The sequence below is a fragment of the Sinohyriopsis cumingii genome, chromosome 15, assembly GCF_028554795.1.
Source record: "Sinohyriopsis cumingii isolate HCF-2022 chromosome 15, ASM2855479v2, whole genome shotgun sequence".
NCBI lineage: Eukaryota > Metazoa > Mollusca > Bivalvia > Unionida > Unionidae > Sinohyriopsis > Sinohyriopsis cumingii.
In genome coordinates this window covers 15921475-15944131 of record NC_142975.1, presented here as the reverse complement: position 1 = coordinate 15944131, position 22657 = coordinate 15921475, and the positions used below count along the sequence as shown (strand labels likewise).

General features: G+C 35.7%; 1 pseudogene; it reads left to right on the top strand.

The window, feature by feature from the left end:
• Positions 1–11058: 11058 nt before the first annotated feature.
• LOC149781308 (potassium voltage-gated channel subfamily A member 10-like) lies at positions 11059–21166 on the top strand (annotated as a pseudogene).
• The last annotated feature ends 1491 nt before the right edge of the window (positions 21167–22657 follow it).

The window sequence follows — 22657 nt, the reverse complement described above, 5'->3', positions numbered from 1 at the left end:
GAAATGGATATATATTCATACGCGAAAATCAAATGAGTTTTATCCCTTGACTTGGATCAAAGCAATAATGATGTTTTATAACTATAACGTGCCTGTATTGACCATTTCCAAACAGAATGACTTACAGTCATATCACTACGATGTCTGCAGTGTGGAAGTTTAAAATGATGTCTAGCACTGGGACATCATGCCGCAGGCATGTAGCATGATGTACCACCCAGTTACATTATTCTGACACCTGGCCGACATTCTGACCGCCTGGCGATGCAGCTGTTAGTATCATTTTGTAGAAGTCTATGGTATGACTCGGCCGGCTTCGATCCACAACCTCCCGCATCAGAGGCGGACGCTCTAACCACTAGGCCACCGGAGTGGTTAACTGATTACCGAAACAAACACCAGATCAATCATGAAGTGATAAATAGGTATGTAATAGAACTGTTCCCACCATTCTTTACTCAAGAAAAGTCGAACGTTCATCATGTTTGTTACGTGTTAATAATTAATTAGTAATAATTTCGACAGATGAAGAAATAAACATATATGCTTCTTGATGGCTTACTTTCCAATATATTGAAATATTTTAGAAAAGAAGTGACAGAAGTGTCCTTTTAATGACAGATTCAACATCATATGGGCCCATGTTTGAAGATTGTGACTGTCACTTCTACGTAAATGTTAACAGATGGTTCATACCTTCACTGAAATAATGCATAACTAAATGTATAACATGGAATTATTTATAATAAGACAAATCTCTAAGTCTCTTTATCATCCGCGTATTCCCTCCCTCTTATTAAAAGTAACAAACTCATTATTCAGCAATGTCCTTCTGTCATTTGCTCTGTCTGTCTGTGTGTGTGTGTGTGTGTGTGTGTGTGTGAGTGAGTGAGTGAGTGAGATTTGGATTTTTAACGTAACTTTTAAAAAAATTCAGTCATATCGTTATGATGTCTGCAGTGTGGCAGTTTATACTGATGTCTAGCACTGGTGAATAATGCCGCAGACGTGTAACATGACGTCCAACCCAGTCGCATTGTCCTGACACCAGGCCGACACGTCCTAACATTAACCTCTTAATGCAAGGCAGCTGTCAGAACCATTTTTGTAAGTCTTTGGTTTGACTCGGCCGGGGATCGAACCCGCGACCACCCGCGTCCGAGGCGGATGCTATAACGACAAGGTCACCGGAGCGGACGCCATTTTCTGAAATATGTACCCAGTGAATGGGTACGGAATAAACATACATTTACGACCCTGCTACCTTCTGAAAATGTTGTTACCGAATTTTCACACACAATTTATATTGAAATGTATTCTTTTCAGATGCATTACAGTTTAATCTGACAACTGTTTGTATGTCAATAAGGCTTGAACGTAGGGCTATTTTTACGTCTTTTCACATAGGCTATATACTACTCGCATTTGCGTAGAATGTATGTGTTGAATAAAGAATATGTTTACATTGTGTTTTCTCCTAAGTATTCAGAAATAATGGCTACTTTCGCATCCGAAAAATGATGTTTCAATACAAATAAGTACCCTCTTTATGAAAAAATTCCACATCATCATCTGAAATGTCTATTATAAATTAATGATGCAGAACAATTTCGTGTGATGACAAATCAGGCTAAAGTTTAGAGAGTATATATTCTACTATTATCATTATGACTACAAATAAATCCTGTGTTGACGTAACACGAGGGAATTGCATGACATGCATTATTACCTGAACTAACGATCAACTCAGGAAATCGATACATGTTTTAAAATTGTAAATGAAGCTTCATTTTATTCGATTGTTTATAATTTTTGCAGCCATTATGAAATATTTACATGGTTTTTATACGTGTATTTCAGCTTGAATTCCGCTTGTCCCACTATCCATTAGAAAACAACATTAACCGTCATTGAATCACACCAATTTACAGATCAATAATAAATTAGGGTATTGACACGAAGAACGTAAAGATCTCGTAATATATTTTCTGTCATTAAATCGTTCTAGGGAATAAAGAAAAACAAATATTTCATACTAATTCACATTTTGGACATAAGTGATAAACTTTAAAGTAATAAAGCAAGATAAAATGTGGGCTAAAGGATTATTTAATCTGGCATTACTTGTTACATGATGGTTCATGCCAAATGACGACCGTCGCCATCCCCATCAAGATAAGCAAACGTATACATTTTAAATTTGATTAGCAGAACATGATATATTCACTTCCATAATTGTGTTATTTTATCGTCAAACTCTTTCAAGCGCTTCATCAAAGATATATAGCTAAAACGGCTTCAGTATAATTACAAATAGCCACTAAAGGGCACGAGAAAGCTTTTCGCTCACAAAAAAAAAAACTTCACCATAAAGTGTTAAACATGATTTGATACATTCAAATACTTGTACATACCAATGAAATCCGTACTCCGGGTGTCCACTTACTCAAAATAGTCTTTTACATACTGATGTGCCTTGTCGAATGACTATAAACGAGTCTGGCACAACGCCAGTCTCAAGCGAGATACGAAGATAAGCGTCTACAGAGCTGTCGTACTGACCACCCTCCTATATGGCGCCGAATCCTAGGTCACCTACAGCCGCCACCTCCGCCTCCTTGAACGCTTCCATCAGCACTGCCTCTGCACCATCCTCAACATCCACTGAAGTGACTTCGTCACCAACACTGAAGTCCTCAAACAAGCAGGGATCACCATTGTTGAGGCCACGCTCATGAAGATACAGCTTCGCTGGGCAAGAGCACGTGTCCAGGATGGAGGATCATCGCCTGCCGAAGATCGCACTGTATGGTGAGCTGTCACATGGCCACCGTGATAGAGGGGCACCACGAAAGAGATATAAAGACACCTTGAAAAATACCCTCACCATCTTTGGCATCGATCACCGCCAATGGGCAATCACATGCTGCTGACTGTGAAAGCTGGCGACGTACAGTTCACCAGGCCGCTGACACTTTTGAATAAAACAGACGGGCCATCTTTGAGGAAAAACGATGGCGAAAAAAAAAACGCGAACCATCGACAGTGCCCACCACAACCCAGACATTCCCCTGCAGCCTCCGAGGAAGGACGTTCCTGTCACGTATAGGGCTCGTCAGCCGCCAGAGCGCGTGCAATAGACATGGACATACCCCTTCCTAATCTTCGCAAGCGACGTCAAGCCAACAACATACAAATGAAATCCGTACTCGTGATGTCCGCTTACACAAAATAGTATTTTACATACTGATGTGCCGTGTCAAATGTCCATAAAACAATTATTCTAACTGATAGAAAAAGCTGTGAAGGTCATGAAACGAAAAAGAATCGATATAGGCACGGGTGTCTGCATACATGCATCAATTTATAAGGGAGGGAAAAAGTCAACACGAAAGGGACGAGCCACTTGTGACATGGGCTCCCACAGTATGATTTTAGTTATTTAATATTTTGGGGATTATGTGAATACTTTTTGATTATGTGATATGCAGCTTTCTATTATATAATTAACGTTTATCAAAAATCAAATCAATGATCTACTTTACTAGTGACGTTTATTTTGTCAACAACATAATAGATAGCTAATATTTTTCTATGATAATAAATTTAATATTCCGATCATCATTATTGGAAGTAAACATTTTAATCCGATTCCAAGTCTCGAACATCATTTATTTTTGGTTTTGTATTTTTAGGTTTGGGTGGTGGTGGTTGGCTTTGCTTAGAGTTTGGACAACTTTGAATGTTTTATAAAGGAAACAGACCTACATCCTGGTTCTATTATTGTGTCATTAATCTTCATAATGAACACGTTCCTTATGAGTAGGCGTTAAATTTAAGCAGACTTCCACTATGATCAGCTTTCACCCTATACCGGTGTCGATGTAGACCAAGCCGAAAAGCATTATGACTGTTGAAATAAATAAATTATCTTTAGTTTATGAAATAATATTTAATAATCACCCTCAACTGCTGGTTATCGTTCGGAAATGTGGCCAAAGATTTCTTCAACAAACTAATTACGATCTGAATGAAACAAACAGAAAAGAAGCATATAAACCACCGGTAAACGTTTCTCACACAATGTATTCAATTATATAGGGAACGAACGTTATTGATTAATCTGACGTTATCAGTAACACATATACAATTGATCATATCTTCTGCCCCACTTTGAAACTATGTCTGATTATATTAACTAATCATTGAAACAGGTCAACTACAACGGTAACAAATAGCAAATGAAAAAAAAATAATGATAGTTAACAAAGGTTTAAAACTTCTAATCCAGAATTCTTTACAGTTCTCGGCAAAGACGATAACCTTTCTTTATTTGACAAACGAATAGAAAGTAACTTCAAATTTTGTTAACTTACAGTTCTAAGAATTCTTCATTGGTCATCAAATGACCTTAGGAAATTGACTGATACATGAGGCTGATAGAAATGGCGCTGAATTGTTGTGTGGAAAAATATCAGATGCAAAAGTCCCTATGTTTAACTGTTATAGTTCCATTCCTTAAACCAGTTTGAATATGCCAATGCACATGGAAAAGCAATGTCGATGTGTTAGTGTGTGCAGCGCAGACAGACTAGCGGTGTTGATGTGCTAGGGTGTGCAGGGTATACAGACTAACAGTGTTGATGTGCTAGGGTGTCCAGGGCATATAGACTACCAGTGTTAATGTGATAGGGTGTGTAGGGCATATAGACTAGCAGTGTTAATGTGCTAGGGTGTGCAGGGCATAAAGACTAGCTGTGCGTTTGTGCTCGGGTGTGCAGGGCGTATAGACTAGCAGTGTTAATGTGCTAGGGTGTGCAGGGCATATAGATTAGCAGGGTTGATGTGCTAGGGTGTGCAGGACATAAAGACTAGCAGTGCTGATGTGTTAGGGTGTGCAGAGCGTACAGACTAGAAGTCTTAATGTGCTAGGGTGTGCAGGGCATAACGACTAGCAGTGCTGATGTGCTAGGGTGTGCTGGGCGTATACACTAGCAGTGTTGATGTGCTAGGATCTTCAGAGCATACAATCTAGCAGTGTTGATGTGCTAGGGTGTTCGTGGCATATAGACTATCAATATTAATGTGCTAAGGTGTGCTGGGCGTACAGACAAGCAGTGTTAATGTGCTAGGGTGTGCAGGACATAAAGACTAGCAGTGATGATGTGATAGGGCTTGCATATCATACAAACTAGCAGTGTTGATGTGCTAGGGTGTGCAGGGCATACAGACTTGCAGCGTTGATGTGCTAGGGTTTGAAGGGCATATAGACTACCAGTATTAATGTGCTAGGGTGTGCAGGTCATATAGGCTAGTAGCGTTGATGTGCTAGGGTTTGCAGGGCATATAGACTAGCAGCGTTGCGTGCTAGGATGTGCAGGGCATATGGACTAGCTGCGTTGAAGTGCAGGGGTGTGCAAGGCATAGAGACTAGCAGCGTTGATGTGCTAGGGTGTGCAGGGCATATAGATTAGCTGCGTTGATGTGCTAAGGTGTGCAAGGCATATAGACTAGCAGCGTTGATGTGATAGGGTGTGCAGGGCATATAGACTAGCAGTGTTAATGTGCTATGGTGTGCAGGGCATATAGACTAGCGATGTTAATGTGCTAGGGTGTGCAGGGCATATAAACTAGCAGCGTTAATGTGCTAGGGTGTGCAGGGCATATAGACTAGCAGCGTTGATGTGCTAGGGTGTGCAGGGCATATAGACTAGCTGCGTTGATATGCTAGGGTGTGCAGGGCATATAGACTAGCAGCGTTGATGTGCTAGGGTGTGCAGGGCATATAGACTAGCAGTGTTTATGTGCTAGGGTGTGCAGGGCATATAAACCAGCGGCGTTGATGTGCTAGGGTGTGCAGGGCATATCGACTAACAGTGTTAATTATGATAGGATGTGCAAAGCATATAGACTTGCAATGTTAATGTGCTAGGGCGTGCAGGGCATATAAACTAGCAGTGTTAATGTGCTAGGGCGTGCAGGGCTTAAGAATAATTAATAATGTGTGTACAAGAAAACAGTCTCTCTTTCATTTTCTCTGAGCTGGGATTCAAGTTTTGTGCTGAAACAGATGTGTGACTACCAACTCAGAGTCGAACATTTTCAGGCCTTTCCGGCTGTCTTCAGAAATACATCTCGGAAAGATTTATAGAAGCTGCCATTGCCTGCATTGCATTTGGTACTTAAATGAGTCGCGTAAAGTCATTTGTTTCATCAACGTGTTTATGAAGGTCACTCGTGGATTCGCGTGGTTTTCTGTTGGACCAAAACATATTTGAAATCTCTTTCAACTTTAAACGTACGATTAGACTTCCTTTAACTTAGCGCGAAATATTATTTCGTTAAAGACATAATAATTTTGCCTCATTCCATTTTACTTTGCAAACGTCATCATTTAAATGAGATCTCAGATATTGTCCGGCAATTTCGTTATATCACTCCATCGAAGTATTTTTGTGTTTCTTTACAAATGTGTAGTACCATGTTACGAACTGTATTTGTTGATGAAATAAATTGGAGGACAACACAATGAGGTTACGATTCCTACGTGGTGATGAGGCCACGCTGAGATTTGTCCAGTCCTTTGTCCTTCTTTTCTTTGAAATATCAGCCTGAGCAACTAAAAGGACGGGTTGCAGACTATGCTAAGTTATAACCGGAATTGAGCTATCCAGAATCATATTTCATTACTTTCTGCTTTGTTATGGGGTTGCACGATAAATATAATGCAAAATTGGTGGCTTCGAATACAATAGTCACTTGCTCTCAAAGCGAGCCTAGCTGTTTTAACGTTTCATACCTCTCAACGAAATAAACCTTATTATTCGATGCCACTAATCTTTCGTTTTATTATTGTATGTGGCATATAATAAATATACATCAAAAGGACGTCATGCCTATTGAAATTTACAGATACACTACTTATTTGGTGCTGTCAAGTCTCAATAACTTTGTTGCTATTTAATTCAGTTTTCGAAGGTATTTTAAAATGGCGGTCACGTCAAATACACACGATGTGAAACAGCTGATTGATAAAGCAGATAACTGGACTGCATGGCTATCAAATTAAACAACTGAATATATTGAAATAGACTGGTTTTATTAATATCTTAAAGAACAAACATTTTTACAAATCAAGCCTCGAAAATGATGCTCCTGAAGACACCTATGTCTCACCCATGCGGCAGGTAAATCTGGCTGATTGATAAACTTACTTTTCTTATCTCGGCCCGTTGTCTCAGCTGGGTTACCATTGACATCCTGCCCACATGCCAGCTAAAAATGTGCCCATAAAATTGCTTTTCAGAAATTTCAACGTTATCCTATTACACAAATAATTCATTATTTTTGTGGTTATTTTCTTGTAAATAATTATAATGTTTAATGTGATAAGATCACGACTCCTCCATCAAATGTTTCTTGTTGCTACATTTTTCGTTTGATGCTTTTGTACTTTTGTCCCTTGGGTCAACGGGTCAAGCAAATGTCTTCATTAACATATTCATTACATGGTGTTTATCAAAGAGCACCACGTAACACGTTCTTATTGCAATTAAGATAACCCGTTGATATAACTGTTAAATTGTTAATATCTTTTATAGAAGCAGGAGAGGAAGTATGAATCAAATGGTATAATTATTTAGACTATCATAAAACGTTTAAAAACCGAATGTTGAATAGAGCAAGGTGAGGAAGTAATAGTGCTAGATTAAATACTACGTGCCTTGAAAAAGAAAAAGTCCTAGTTTAGGGGTTACATTATTTCTATCCTGGCTCGGCAAGGCCTCGAGGGAAACATACAATGCAATCCTCCGATCCCGATATGCTGGTCTCTATGCAAATTACAACCTAGATTCGGTTATGTCAGTGAGTTCATAAAAAGATTTTTAAAAATATCGAAGCAAAAGCTGGAGAGATAAGAAAAATGCCCAAATGTGGCTTCGGAAAATGAAAGAAAACCAGAACAACATAAATGATCCACAAGAAATCTAACGAACTGCTTTCTAAAATATTTTGTCTCTATCAGAAACATTAACGGTTCTGAGCACGAACCGAAACTCTATAGAGTATTTAAGACGCAGTATACAATGCTTCTCAACGACGTGGACTATGGGACATCTCTAGGGCCAGCAAATTCTATAAAACTGATAGAGCAAATCGCAAAACAATGTTTGTTTTTAATACATTTATTCAAAATAGACCTGATAAATTGATATTTTGTAGACATTACACTGTGGGTACCCTACAGTGAAATAAAATTTTTGTATCAAGAGTGTTAATTAAGACCCAGGATGGTTCTTACGGATATGATTTCAAATAAACTCAATTTAAGGTGCATGCCAATGTGGCTGTGATGGTGCAATAATTATTAATTGTCATCAAAAAGTTTTATATTCATAGTTTAACCAAGGTATATTCTATTCAGTCCTGATTATTGAATGCTCGGCACCTTAACTGTCAACAAGGAACAACCAGACGAAGAATATTGGTCTATATGGACTTTTACAATGGCGACAACTTACTAAAATGGGTAAAAAAAGATCATGTTGGTTCTATTAGTTAGAGTACAGAGTTGTACGAATGTATTTTGCAACATGCGTTGCTTTCAGTGTGACATTACAGCGCTAGACATTCAAGCTGGTTTGTACTGGGGCACACTTTCAGCATGACCACGTACTTTATCATTTACTTTTAACGCTTGTTTTGTCGATGCGTGTAAATAATGACCTTCCAAAGGAATGTGAAAGTATGAATATCCAAATCAATTGAATAATCTCACTATAATTATGAAGAAAAGGCAACAAATAATAAGATTTAAATTTACATTCCACCTCCATTCGAAAAGAAAAAGAAAGATTTATGCAATAAATTTTTCTTTTAAATATTAGTAAAATATGCATCTGATTGAAAAATACATAAAATGATTTATTGTAATTGACACATACTATTAATGAAGCAATATAATGCTTCTCCACACGTGAAAGAGCATCTGCAATCAGATTGTGTTTTTCTTTGATGTGCCTGATTATCGACAAATTCAACCAAAAGTTCCTAAAATATCTAGCCATACCCAAAAAATGCACAGGAAACTCTGAGTTAGCTTTAGCTTGAACTTTTATAGGTTTAACTTTACTTGTCCCACAATATATCCTAGTAATGCAATAAAAGCACTGCAGACCTCACTCTTACTTAAATTAATTGTCAAATTGCATCACTTTGTCTATGAAAGAATTTCCGGATCTTTTCCAAGATATATTTCCAGGTGTCATTGTAGGTGATGACATCATCAATGGACGTGTCATATGTATCTAAGCCAGGCGTAATCATTTTGATTAAACATTGGAAAGAACAACCCTCCTTGTTTATACCAAACGTCAACACTTTATATTAATAAAGTCCATGTGGGGTTACACATGCCGCAAATTCTTTCGCACTTTCTGTAACTGGAATTTGCCATAATCCTTTCAGAAAATCAAACTTGACAACATATTTTCGTTTCCAATTTTGTCAATGCAACCATCTATTCTTGCCAATGGAAACGAATCTATTTTAGTCAATATTATATAGTACACATGCGGAAAGAATCTGGTTTCAGCAACATAAAGCAAGGTGAACTCCAGTCGCTTTTATTGTGTTCTATGAAATAACTCTCCAGCAACTAATGAATTATTTTCCCCAACATTCCTGTTTGAGAGGGTTCATCCTGTATGGATGCTATTTCACAAATGTCGAATCTTCCATTTGACAAAATCAGGTATAAGATACAAATGTACATAGTGTATAACCATTAAGAAAAGCCAACACATTATGCAACAAAGACATACACTTGTATGACACGTTACTTATTCTATGGTTTACCAACTATATGAATCATTGATGATTCATATGTCTAATAATTATATAGCTCATTGCAATGCCCTGTGCTCTACTAATTATATGACTCGTTACTGAATCGTTTGCTTTATCATTTGTATTAATCGTAAAAGAGTCAAGAGTAGGACTCGTTACTGAGTCTTATGCTCTACCAATTATTAGACTAGTTGCTACGTTTTCTGCTCTGCGAATTATGTCACTCTTTAATGCATACTATGCACATAATTTTTAATCTGAAAGGCTGGACCCATAATCACGAAGTGGCCTGAACCCAATTATTTATACTCAGATTGAAAACTCCAAAATAGAACCAATATATATCACTGAAAAATTCGCCACTTTTCCAGAAATTAAAACGATAAGATATTGCCTGGACTGCATAAGTTTAACTTCATACGAAGAAAAGTGATACAAAATCAGAATTGTTACACTTGAGAATGAGTTTGTTTTAGCTCTTTGTATTCAGTGGTTACGGGTCAATGTTTATATATTAGAGCCAATGAAACACTTGTCATTGATACATCAGGCTTATATCCAATAACTCTAACAAAGAGTATCAAAACGTATTTCTTGTTACGTTTGGTTTTTCTATTTAACACGATTATTGCTCCGTTATATTGCCTCTTTTGAAAAAAATGCTTTTATTTGTGTTCACAAAAATAATTTGTTTGAACATTGTCCCAAAGTCATAATTCTTAATATTAAATCTCAGTATTCGTTTTTCCATATCAATAATGCCAGCAAAAGTGAATTAATACATTTCCGAATAAAGCTTAATATTTTTTAAAGTTGAGGCTGGCGTAATTTTACTGGCAATTTTCTTATTTCTGTGCTGTGAGAGGGTGTTGATAGACTGGTGACATTATTTCGTTTTAACATTATTCAAAAATATTGTTCACCAGCACATTATAGGTATTATCTTCGGGTAGGTTCCATTATTAATAACTACATTACAGATGATTTATTGATTGATTGATTGATTGATTGCATTTTAACGGCGCACCAGCACTGTTAAGCTATTTAGTGCTATACTAAATGTTATATGTATAATCGTTTAAACTTATAAAAAGTCACATATCGACCATTAATATCAAAACCAAATCGTTGAAATTAAAACGATAAGATGGTAACGGTGAAAAATAAAGCTTCCCGATCAACGGGGGATGTAAATGGTGTATGCTAATGATGACAGGTGAAAAGGTATTTAAAAAAAGGGACGGTATATATATTACATAAAACCGTTCTACGTGATGGCATAAAAGTGAAGAGTTTAGAGTAAATGTTCACTGCTCTAAGGAATTCTATAATACAAGTGATGTTTATTGTATCAAAAAGTTCCTTTATGTCATGCACATTGTACTACTGATCGCGTGTAGGTTGTAGGTCGAAACACTCTATCACAAAGTGCTTAACAGTGAATGGTTCATTGCAAGAAACGCACTCTGGTGGGTCTTCACCTTTCAGTACGTGGGAGTGGGTTATAAAAGTATGACCAATTCGGATTCTTGCACTGACTACCTCCTCCCTACGCATGGTTCTGTAGGAAGGAGTACATTCTCCTAGGGTTGGCTTGACGGCGTGAAGTTTATTTTTCGCTACATCTATCCATGATACCTACCACTTCTGACGTAAAGTCTCTTTGATTCTATGTTTACAATCATTATGCAGTATTTTGAAATCAGTTGGTTCTTGAGATAGGGCCATTTTAGCAGCGCGATCTACCTTTTCTTTACCTTTAATACCAACAAGGCTAGGTAGCCAGCAGTATACGATATTGTGGAAGGTACTCAGTTTTGTATTTTTGACGAGAACATTGGTCAACAACGGGTTCTCCAGTTTTCTATTGTGTAGTGACTGAAGTACTGATAGGGAGTCGGAGAAGATGGTGCTATTTAAAATACGTTTGTTTTCGATATATTGTAGAGCAAGGTCTATTGCTCTTATTTCGGCTGAACAAAATTGATGTGCCATTTGATAAGAGAACTTGTGTTGTGTGATTTACACAAACGAAGGGTGCAGCAGCCTTTTCCTCATCCTTTGATCCGTCGGTATATACTCTTGTGTAGTTTTTAAATTCGGTGAGGAGTTCATGATAAGAGTTGTGGAAGATGGATGGGCTTGTTTCGGATTTTTTCCATCGTGTAGCGTAAAAAGTACTTTTGGTTGTTTAAGTAGCCAGGGTGGTGTTTGGGAACCGCCTGTTTTCAGAATTTTTAGAAAGATCATTTTTTGTATTGTCAAGGCAGGATGATATTCTAATGCCAAAGGAAGGTATGGCGTTTTTTTATTATTTTCGTATAAGATTTTGTATTTGGTTGAAAAACATCAGATAAAGCAGGGTTCAGGGGGTTTAATTTTAATTTGAGAGCATACTGCGCGGAAAGCATTTTTGGTACTATGTGATAATAGTGGTTCGTTTGCTTCAGCAAGAAGGCTTTCACACGGGGATGTCTTAAACGCTACCAGAGCGATTCGTATTCCTTGATAATGAATTGGATCAAGCATTTTTCAAATCTGACTTTCTGGCTGAACCAAAAACATTGCACCATAGTCTGGTTTGGAGCGAATAAACGTTTTATATACATTGAAGATGACTTTTCTATCAGCACCTCAGTCAGTGTGCGCTACTACTTTAAGTAGATCTAGAGATTTTAAGCATTTAGCTTTCAAGTTCTTTAGGTGTGGAATAAAAGTCAGTTTTCTGTCGAAGATAATATCTAAAAACTTTGTTTCCTCAACAACTGGAATAGGTGTTCCGTCCAGCGTGATGTCTCTGTAACTGAGAGAAATGCATACATACCGTCTTTTGATTTCGAGAATTTTGAAACCGTTAGCACTGGCCCAATTTTGAATCTTGTTTATATTTTGCTGTAGTTTTCTTTCAATTGTATGCATGTGTTTTGATCGATACCATATTAGAAAGTCATCAACGTATAGCGATCAATCCACACCAGGAGCCAAACACTTGCTGATGCTATTAATGTTGATGTGGAAAAGAGTCACATATAAAATACTGCCATGAGGCACACCCATCTCTTGCTCGTGCAGATCTGAAAGGGTAGAACCCACTCGTACCTTGAATTCTCTGTCTGAGAGAAAGTTTGATATGAAGAGAGAAAGTTTGATATGAAAGAGAGTAGACGGCCTTTTAGACCTAGATCGTGCAGGTCATTTAGTATCCCGTACTTCCAGGTCGTTTCATAGACCTTTTCTAAATCAAAGAAAACCGCTACTAAATGTTCCTTCTTGATAAATGTGTCGCGAATAAATGTTTCCTGTGTAGCAAGATGGTCACTGGTGCTAAGGCCATATCGAAAGCCACTTTGTAAAGGAGATATTAAATTGTTAGTATCATACAAGTCGAGAATCTATCATTCGTTCCACTGTTTTGCACACACAGCTTGTCATTGCAATGGGTTGATAGGTAGTAGGATCTGTGCTATATTTACCTGGTTTGGGAACAGGTATTACTGTTGCTTCTTTCCCAATCTTAGGTACATTACCAGTTATCCATAAATCATTGAAGGTTTTCAAAAGATATGTTAAAGATGATTATTCTGGAAGGTGTTTAAAAAACTGGTAATGTATTTCGTCAGGCCCAGCGGATGTATCATGGGCCTTGTCTAAAGCCTCCACAAGCTCGATTAGTGAGAACAAATTTCAGAGAAACTGCCAGCAACAATATTTGCTATGTCAAGTTTTGAACTAAAATTGTTATTATTCAATTCAGATGTCGGAGAGAAATTTGTTTTCTCTTTCTGTTTATTTTGCGGATAGTGTCCCAAACTTTCTTACTATAGAATCCAGAGTTTAAAGAAGAAACATATTTCTTCCATGATGCTCGTTTACTTTCTTTGATTGCGCGGCGAGCTTTGGCCCGGAGTATACCGTATTTACTTAACTTTTTGGGCGTCGGATGATTGTTATTTTTTTTCCAATGCTTCTCGGCGTTGACTAATGTCTTCCTTACATTCCTTAGTGACCCAAGGTTTTGGGGTTCTTTTACAGTTCGGTGAGGACTTGGGAATGGATTCTTCTGCAATCTCATTAAAATATAATTAAAATGCTGAATAGGGCTATTAACGTTGAAGACTTTATCCTCATTTAGCCTAGTTTTACAGTGTTTCAAACTTACCCCAGTCGTCGGCCTTCTTTATATTCCCTTCTGGAATTGCGTCATCAATAGTAGAGTTGATATTTTCAAGGGAGAGTGGCAAGTGATCACTGCTGTGAAGGTCATCAGCGACCTTTCATTCATAGTCCAAAAGCAACGAAGGAGAACAAATTGTCAAATCGATGCACGTGTATGTACCCGTGCCTGGGTGTAAATATGTCGGTGTTTTGGTTTTATACAGACACATGGTGTCTAGAAATAAAGTCTTCAACTTTGTGACCTCTGTCACTTATATGATTTCATCCCCATAAAATATTATGGGCATTAAAATCCCCGAGTAAAACAAATGGCACGGGAAGAATGTCTAATTCGTTTAGTAATAGGTTAGTGTTTGGTGGTATGTAAATCATTACAGATGAAGTATTGACGGTAGCTCGATTGGGAGAGCATTAGACTGGTAGCTCAATTGGGAGAGCATTAGACTGGTAGCTCAATTGGGAGAGCATTAGACTGGTAGTACAAGAGTAGGCTGTAGTCTGTATTGTCGTTCCCTTGGGAAAGGTATTTCCTCGGTATGATATAGCCAATACTATTTTACAACAACAATACAAATGCATTATTGATTAATTCACTGATGGAAATGTTATTATGTTCAAATGAGGAGAATTTCCAGTATTTCTCCACATCTACATTCTTCGTCAGAAATGAAACAATGCATTATAAGAAACCTAACTTATAGTTCTTGAAAGTCAATCCAAATTCGAAATGATAATAGCGCTTCCACGATTAAATCAATTTTTCTCAAAATTCCATTCAAAGTTTTCAAAAGAATGTTTTCTAAATTGTTATATATGTACTGGTCGTATATATGGTAATTGTTTTTAATGACACAATTAACAATGTGTTTGCGTGTTTGCTCAGTTAGTCATAATATACTAATGTAATCGTTAAAAGCAAAAATATCGATAAGCACTACAGAACATTGTCGGGAACAAATATATATATATATATATATATATATATATATATATATATATATATATATATATATATATATATATATATATATATATATATATATATATATAATCAACGAGTTGTGTACTATATTCCATGATTACATATACATGTAATCTGATGTTAGTGATATATATACGTATCAATTAATATTGTAGTACATGCTTAAACCGAATTTCTAAGCAAGTAAACAAAACAAAAACGAAAAATAAATCAATACATTCACATAATATAATGATAGAATGGCACAGAAATGGCAAGAGTGATTATGTGAGTCGGTGGTGTCTTTGTTGGAAAGATATCCTAATGGATATCTGAATGCTGTCTGTGATTGATCTTCCTCATCCGACTCCAAGGACAAAATTATTGTTGACAGGCCGGCACAAAGATTTGCTGCCATCCTGGCTTACTACCCGACTGGTGAATTGCACATGCTCAGTGGAATATGTCCAGGGGCTTTTAAGAAGGAATTGGAATTTCGGAAAATCGGTTAGAAGAACTGTCAGACTGTTACCATTTAAAGTGAGTGGGACAAAATACTTATTGTGTTACCCATTAATTATTCGGAAAGGTCCCTTATCAATAAGTAGACTTTAGATAAAGAGTTATTTGATTACCTTCTTACCAATCAATTATGGCGTACCAAAACTCATCTGTGACTAATTCATAAGAAACCAAAGGCTCAAATTTAATCTGATCGAAATTGACGTTTAGAAACAAAATCTTTTGGGATTGCTTGGAACAAAATATACAGTTTAAGTTTAAATTTTCAAGTTTCGTAATATCTAGGCATAAACAGAAGGACACACAATTATTGGAGTTTACTTAAATCTGCAGGCTGGGTAGCTGACCCCAGCTATTAAAGAAAATTGTTCAGGCCAGTCTATGTAGCCAGCAGTCAAAATACATATCTGAAATGGAATGAAATTTAGAATAGATTATTATCAATTGTTCATTATCTTGTTTTGTTTTGTGTTTGTATCTGAACATTTAACATAATACTGTTAAAACATATGTGTCAATATTAATTAAAGTGGCAACCCTAGTGAAAGCTAAAAGAAGTCTCGATTTTGTGAGTACTGAATTTAATTGTGCAATTTATTTTTTAATATGCAGGTATGAACTACAGAAGAACTACGTGCATATCAAGTACGACTAATAACTATTTAAAAATATTTATAATTTACAAAGCTCTTACAAATTTTATTCTCAAGCTAAACTGATACAACAAATATAAAATCAAAATATTGATTTGTCTTATGTGCTTTTCGATTGGTAACTTCACAATAGGTTATTCGAGGAAGCTGTCACTATGAATGGCCTGGTAATAGTTGCTGGCTGGTCGATCACATATACCGCCTTGCCATGTGGATTAAGGAATGCGTTTAATTTTATCTGTTATAGATTGCACTGTATCCCATCATATGCAGTGGAATACTTCTTGAGTTATTTGTACGGGCTTTTATCAAGCACATGACATCAGACGTATTTCCAGAAATAAGAGATACTGATCCGATCTAGTATGATTAGCGACATACGCACTGGAAAATATTCTCGACAATATTTATGAAACTCTGATATCCTTACTGCAAGATTCTTTCAGATCGTCCGTCGAACTACAACAAATAAGGATATATTTATGAAATTATAATTTTCGATGGCGATAATCAGGTCAAAATTACAAAATATTGCTGGCGAATGAACATTCTGACAAAATAGAAGATAACATTTACCTAAAAAAGGACAAAGTAACAAACTCACTTTGCTCTTGCAAAGTTAGGCATACTTGTACATTATCAGAATTTCTAGAAAGACTTCACTAAGCGTTAAAACATTTGCAACCGTGAGAGTTATATCGTACATGATTCATTTTCATATCAGAATTTTAAAAAAAATATTTGTATTGCTACAATTCATAGTTTCATTATGCTTAGGAATAAAAGATATTAAAAATAAATACATATAACAAAAACTTTACGCCAAGTTGTCTGATTGACTGAAGGAAAAAGTTTTACGTTTTTAACCCTGTCAACATCTCTCCTCAGTTCGACGGATAAAACATTTCATAAGGTTATCATTGATAAACCAGAAATTTAAGTTTTCTTAGATCCATGAAAAGCAATCATTTAACATAATCTCTTAAAAAAGAAGGAAATATGGAAATAAGCAGGAACATGCACGTTGATGAGATATAATTGCATCCGCATTGACCTTTGTTAGCTAATAAGTGTGACTCGTTTCAGTTTACTATATTGATATTATAACATTATGAGGGTGTTTGAAATCGGTAATTTCTATGAGACTTGTTTCATTTATATATATATATATATATATATATATATATATATATATATATATATATATATATATATATATATATATATATATATATATATATATATATATATATATGGCAGGACATAGATAAGTTATAGCCCAAGCGCTTAATAAAGGCATAATAAATATTGTATTACAGTTTTACTTATTGATAAATTTTAAATATTTTTGAAGACCTCCTATACTAAAAGCTGTATTCAAATAATTAAGGTTAATTTTTTGAATTAATTGATGTCAAAATCCATCTTTGTAATTAGACATGCTCAATTGTGAAACTTTTTATAAAATAGTCAAAAATCAAGTATGATGCAGGATTCCTATTTTCCAATTTAATTTTCAAAGAGAAAAACAAACTAAGGTAATAAAAGTAATAAATTAAACAACACGTATACACAACGTTTCTCTTTCAATTGTTATATTATGCCTCCAATAGGATATACAATTTTAATATAATCACACAATTAGCAGAAAAATGTATTCAACATTTTCCAATGCACAACAAATGCTACAATTATTTAAAAACAGTTTTATGCATTTATATATGAAATATGAGGATAAATAATGCATCACTTAAAACGCGGATATTTATCCATGTTGGTACTTGATTTAAGAAAGAAAAATTTAAACCCCTCTTAAATCCTTTCCTAATAACGACAATCTGTATAGCATGTGCCCCAAGCATAACGATGAACAATTTTTCTGATACATTTTCAGTGTTTTCTGTGTAATTCTTAGATGCTTCTGAAAGAATCAAGCGCGGATTCGTGTTTGTGAGCAAATATGAAGTCAATGCCTACTTCTGATTGGTCATTTTGCCAAATTTGATTAAGAGATCGGAACTATCCATTGCGACGAAAGGAATCTGTCATTTCATCCAGTTCCATATCTCTTCGTTCAAAATATTTCACTTGGTATACCACTTCAGATAGGCATATGCTTCTGCAGAATGATCAATCACTTTCAGCTGCTGGTCGTAACTCACATTCATGCACACACAGTTATGACGAACAAGAAAAAGATAAATGCTTTTGCTTACGTGCAGTTTTTATTCATCTACTGTTGCGCGCTGTATCAGAAAATCTTCTGATTTCGTCCACCAAGCTCAGAAATGAAAATATTTTTCTGTGTAATACTTTTTTGCAACTCTATCTGAATATGAAGAAGCAATAATATTTATATTGTACAACCTGTCTGAGAGCTCGTCTTAGTTTTATGCGTTCTTTTTTGGTCGCACTATCCTGTTTTTATATTGGCTGTTCATAATAGAAGAAACAGAATGTCGCGCATGTATAATCCATCACAAAGTATGACATTGTTTTCGATATACAAAATGAAATGTATCCCTGTGGAATTATCATTAATTATATGCAAATTCTTTTGTGTGGTCTAAGAACACAACTCTTTGACAAGAAATGCAAAATAATTTACCTATGCTTTGATTCATCAATCGGCTTGCTCTCTCTTTTCAACTGTATATAATCTTAGCCTTCAAACAAATGCTTTGTTCGCTGAAAGATTTTCTAAGAACGTTATTTGACCACCGATATTGAACATAGTCATGAAGAGTTATTGATATTATCCCACAGAAACAGTAGAATGAATTTATTATTCCTAAGCATATCTAAATCTTGAATTTATGCGAACTGCAGTTGCAAAATTCAAAGTTGACGATTTTCAAGTTTAGTTGTACCATTTTCAGCAATAAAACAATAAATATACACTAATTAGTGATATATATATGGCTTCCTTATTTGGACAAAATATCCAATGCTTCAGAGTTCAGTTCTTGTGTAATGTGTCTTTGATTTTAGAATTTATTTTTTTGTGTATTATTTAAGCGTGACAAAGTACAAAAGATATGGAAGATAATAATGAAGAAATAACTGGAAAAAACCATGTGTCTACACACAAAATAACCAATTGTTGATAAATGATCAAGACGATAAAAGATACAAGTTTAATCAACTTTTAAAAGATTAAAGGTATAACACAATATATCAATTCAACCTGACTGCCGGCAACACAGCCCGGTCTGAAAAAAATATTCTTAAGCAACGGGTGTCTGCTACTTACAATTATTGCGTTTATAACAAATAATTGTCACGACATGATTATAGCTTATGTAAAGAAAGAACATATAGAAATGAAATTGCTGATTTTGATATATAATCAATTACCGTATTCGTCATAAAGCGATCCTCCAGAGACGCAAATATGTAGATTTGCCACCTCAGTTTAATCTTTTTGTTCCAGGTGTCAGAGGTTTTTCGAGGAGCAAGACAGCTTGGGTGATTTTGGGAAATACTAGATTACCAATCTCCCTCAATCATCGCAAAAGTAAGTTCATATACGACTACCAAACAGGTGTGTGTTTCGTGATTATTTCTTGTCAAGTGGTCCATTTGACATATTTTGTATTTGCAGCTTAATTATTATGACAATAATATAAAGAAGCTAAATAACTCCCCGTGTCCATTTTAATTTTTTTATTTCCTTAGGAATTTGACAAGGCGGTCCTTGGGATCTTACCGTTTCTTCGTTTTATTCTTTTCTTTAACACAGCATACTTTGTTAATATAGACATGCATGTGTTAGTTATTATTACGGCAATTTAAAGTTCTTTCGGTTACAGAGTTCAGAGTTGATGCAGATATAAAAAGACTGTGTTTGATTGAATTAGTTTCATAGAATATTTTACGTAATATTTTGTTGAAATGTGCTGCCGATCTGGATATTTTGAGGTTTACTTTATTTAAGTAGTTATGATCCTTTTAATTTCAGTTGCTCTTCTACCTGGCGACCTTTATGGTTCTTCTTACCGTCATCATAATGGCACCGGAAACAGACCCATCCTTCCAAGGGAAACTTGGCAAATGTGAACTGCTAGGTACATGGATCAATCCAGTATCACAGATTACAAAGGGAACATTGATGAAATTTATGAATAGTATAGTGTTGCTGTTGCTGAAAGTAATCAATTCTCAACAAATGGATTTACTGCTGCAGGAGTTAAAATGTCGAAAAATCTTCCGACAAATGTAAGCAACAATGGAAATCATAGATGGCAACCTTGGTCTAGTTCAGTATAGAACTTATAATAAGATTAATCTGTTTTCCAAGTCTTACGATTAACTTCAGGTCCGTAGTGAATGTCATAGACTTTTATTTATTGTCACATCCTATGTTCATATAATTGTTGAGAACGTCAAAAGAGATGAACACTATCAAATCAATGACATAGACCTTTTGGAATTCTTACAGATGCTCAGAGTTTTGCGTCTTGCTATAATTGCTATGAATATCACTGATTGCGAAGTCATGATCTACACTGCAATGAAAAATTTGATATCTCTAAGCTTGGTTTTCTTTTATATTTTCTTTGACAGGTGCATCTTTTCCAGTTTTCTGTATTTTGCCGAGACGCGCGATAACATCACTGCATTATTTACTGTCTGGTGGTGGGCCGTAGTTACTATGACAACCGTTAGATATGGTGACTATGTCCCAAAGTCTCATTCTGGAAGGTTTATTGGATCATTGTGTGCTGTTTGTGGACTGCTCATTTTATCTTCAAGTATTCCAATATTTGTGAATAATTACTTGAAATTTTATCATTATCAGTCCGTTCAAGTGAAACATAGAAAGAGAGGAAACGATTGTCTTCGATGCATCAATAAAGATAATAACAAATGCAAGGAATTTAATCCAGATATTAAGATTGGCAAATCTGATACGGTTTATCTCAAAAGCGTAAAAGTGATCAGTGGAACTCCCAAGCCTACTGGGATTCAAGCAGTAGGAGGGAAAAACTCAGCATGGAACTGAGGCCTGGATGTTACATTCATTCTGCTTGAACATCGAATGGCAACAAGGACATGATGGATTATCAATAATTCCATATGTATGCCTTAGATGTGAAACTAGCATAATGGCTTTAAGCAGAGCGTTGAATCAGTTGGTTTTGTTTAACTATGTACAGCTTGAGTGTACGTAAACACCTCACACTGGCTTGCTTTATAGATAGAAAGCGATATTACTCTATCACACTTACGAGTCTCTTTTCTGCTGAGTTCGACAATCTAGAATGCCCGGGAGAGCTGTTGAAAAAGGATTCAATATACGCTCCCAAGGACTATTGTCCTCGTTTCTGCCATCCCCATTAGAGCGGCGTATTTCCAAACGTAATCCGTTTCTTGGTGGATTTCTACCACTAATGTCTTTAGTATATTATATGTGGTAAACAGCAAGAACACTAAAACGCCATCTAATTATCCAAGCACGAAAAAAACATACACTGTATCACCAACATTCACTAGCTTAAATTGTCTGAGATTACTTCTGACAATTTGTGTTCTGTATACATCAATAATGTAGAAATTCCCATGTTACTGCACAGGCTTTTACATTTATTTATATTTGTATATTCTACTTGTTGTCATTTGGACATGCGAGTTTCCATGTACAAGACTGTTTTAGCATGATTTTGCTATGTATCTTACTAATCTCTTTCCATTTTTCAAACTGGCGTATAATGCTGATACTTTCTATTCAACAATTGGCACTCTCTGAAAACATCTTTACGAGAGTGAAACATTCAATAGTAAATGACGTATTATAAACGGGGTAGATTATTTCTTATTTATGGCTCTTGAAAGTATCTTGTAAATTTGTATGCATGTATTCTATATTTACAACGTGCATAGAGATGTGTTTTCAAAGCAATTTGTACAGAACAAAAGCTTGTACTCATTCCAATTCCTTAAAATTGTATTTTACCTTTACATTTGTTTACACTGCATAATTTGGCTGTGTTTGGATACACGAACGTATAAATACATCAGAGTATACAAAGTTTCTTTGTCGTCATAATGTTGCGCATTATATAAACGACCTCAGTATTCCATGAACATTAAGACCATGCATTTATAGTTGCTCCTATCTTTGCAATTTATGTTAAATTGTGTGCAGGCGTTATAAACAACATGATGTAACGTGACAAGACTGTAACCCTTTATTCCGAATTTCAAGTTATTTTCTATAAATGTTGAAAAACATAAGCCCAGTAAAAATTAAATCTGCATGTTGATTGGAAGCGTTTCCACCAGGGGTGTGAATCAAATATAGAATTATCAGCACGGAGTAAAGGAATGGTTCATACCTTGTAATTATACGGACAATTACTTTTACAGGATTGATACTGTCATTCATGCCTTATCCAGAGAAGAGAAATCAGCGCAAATAGCTACATAGTATACGAACCTACCGTGATCTCTGTGTTGTCACAACTATTGACTCTCTGTCTCTTCTGCTTGCATT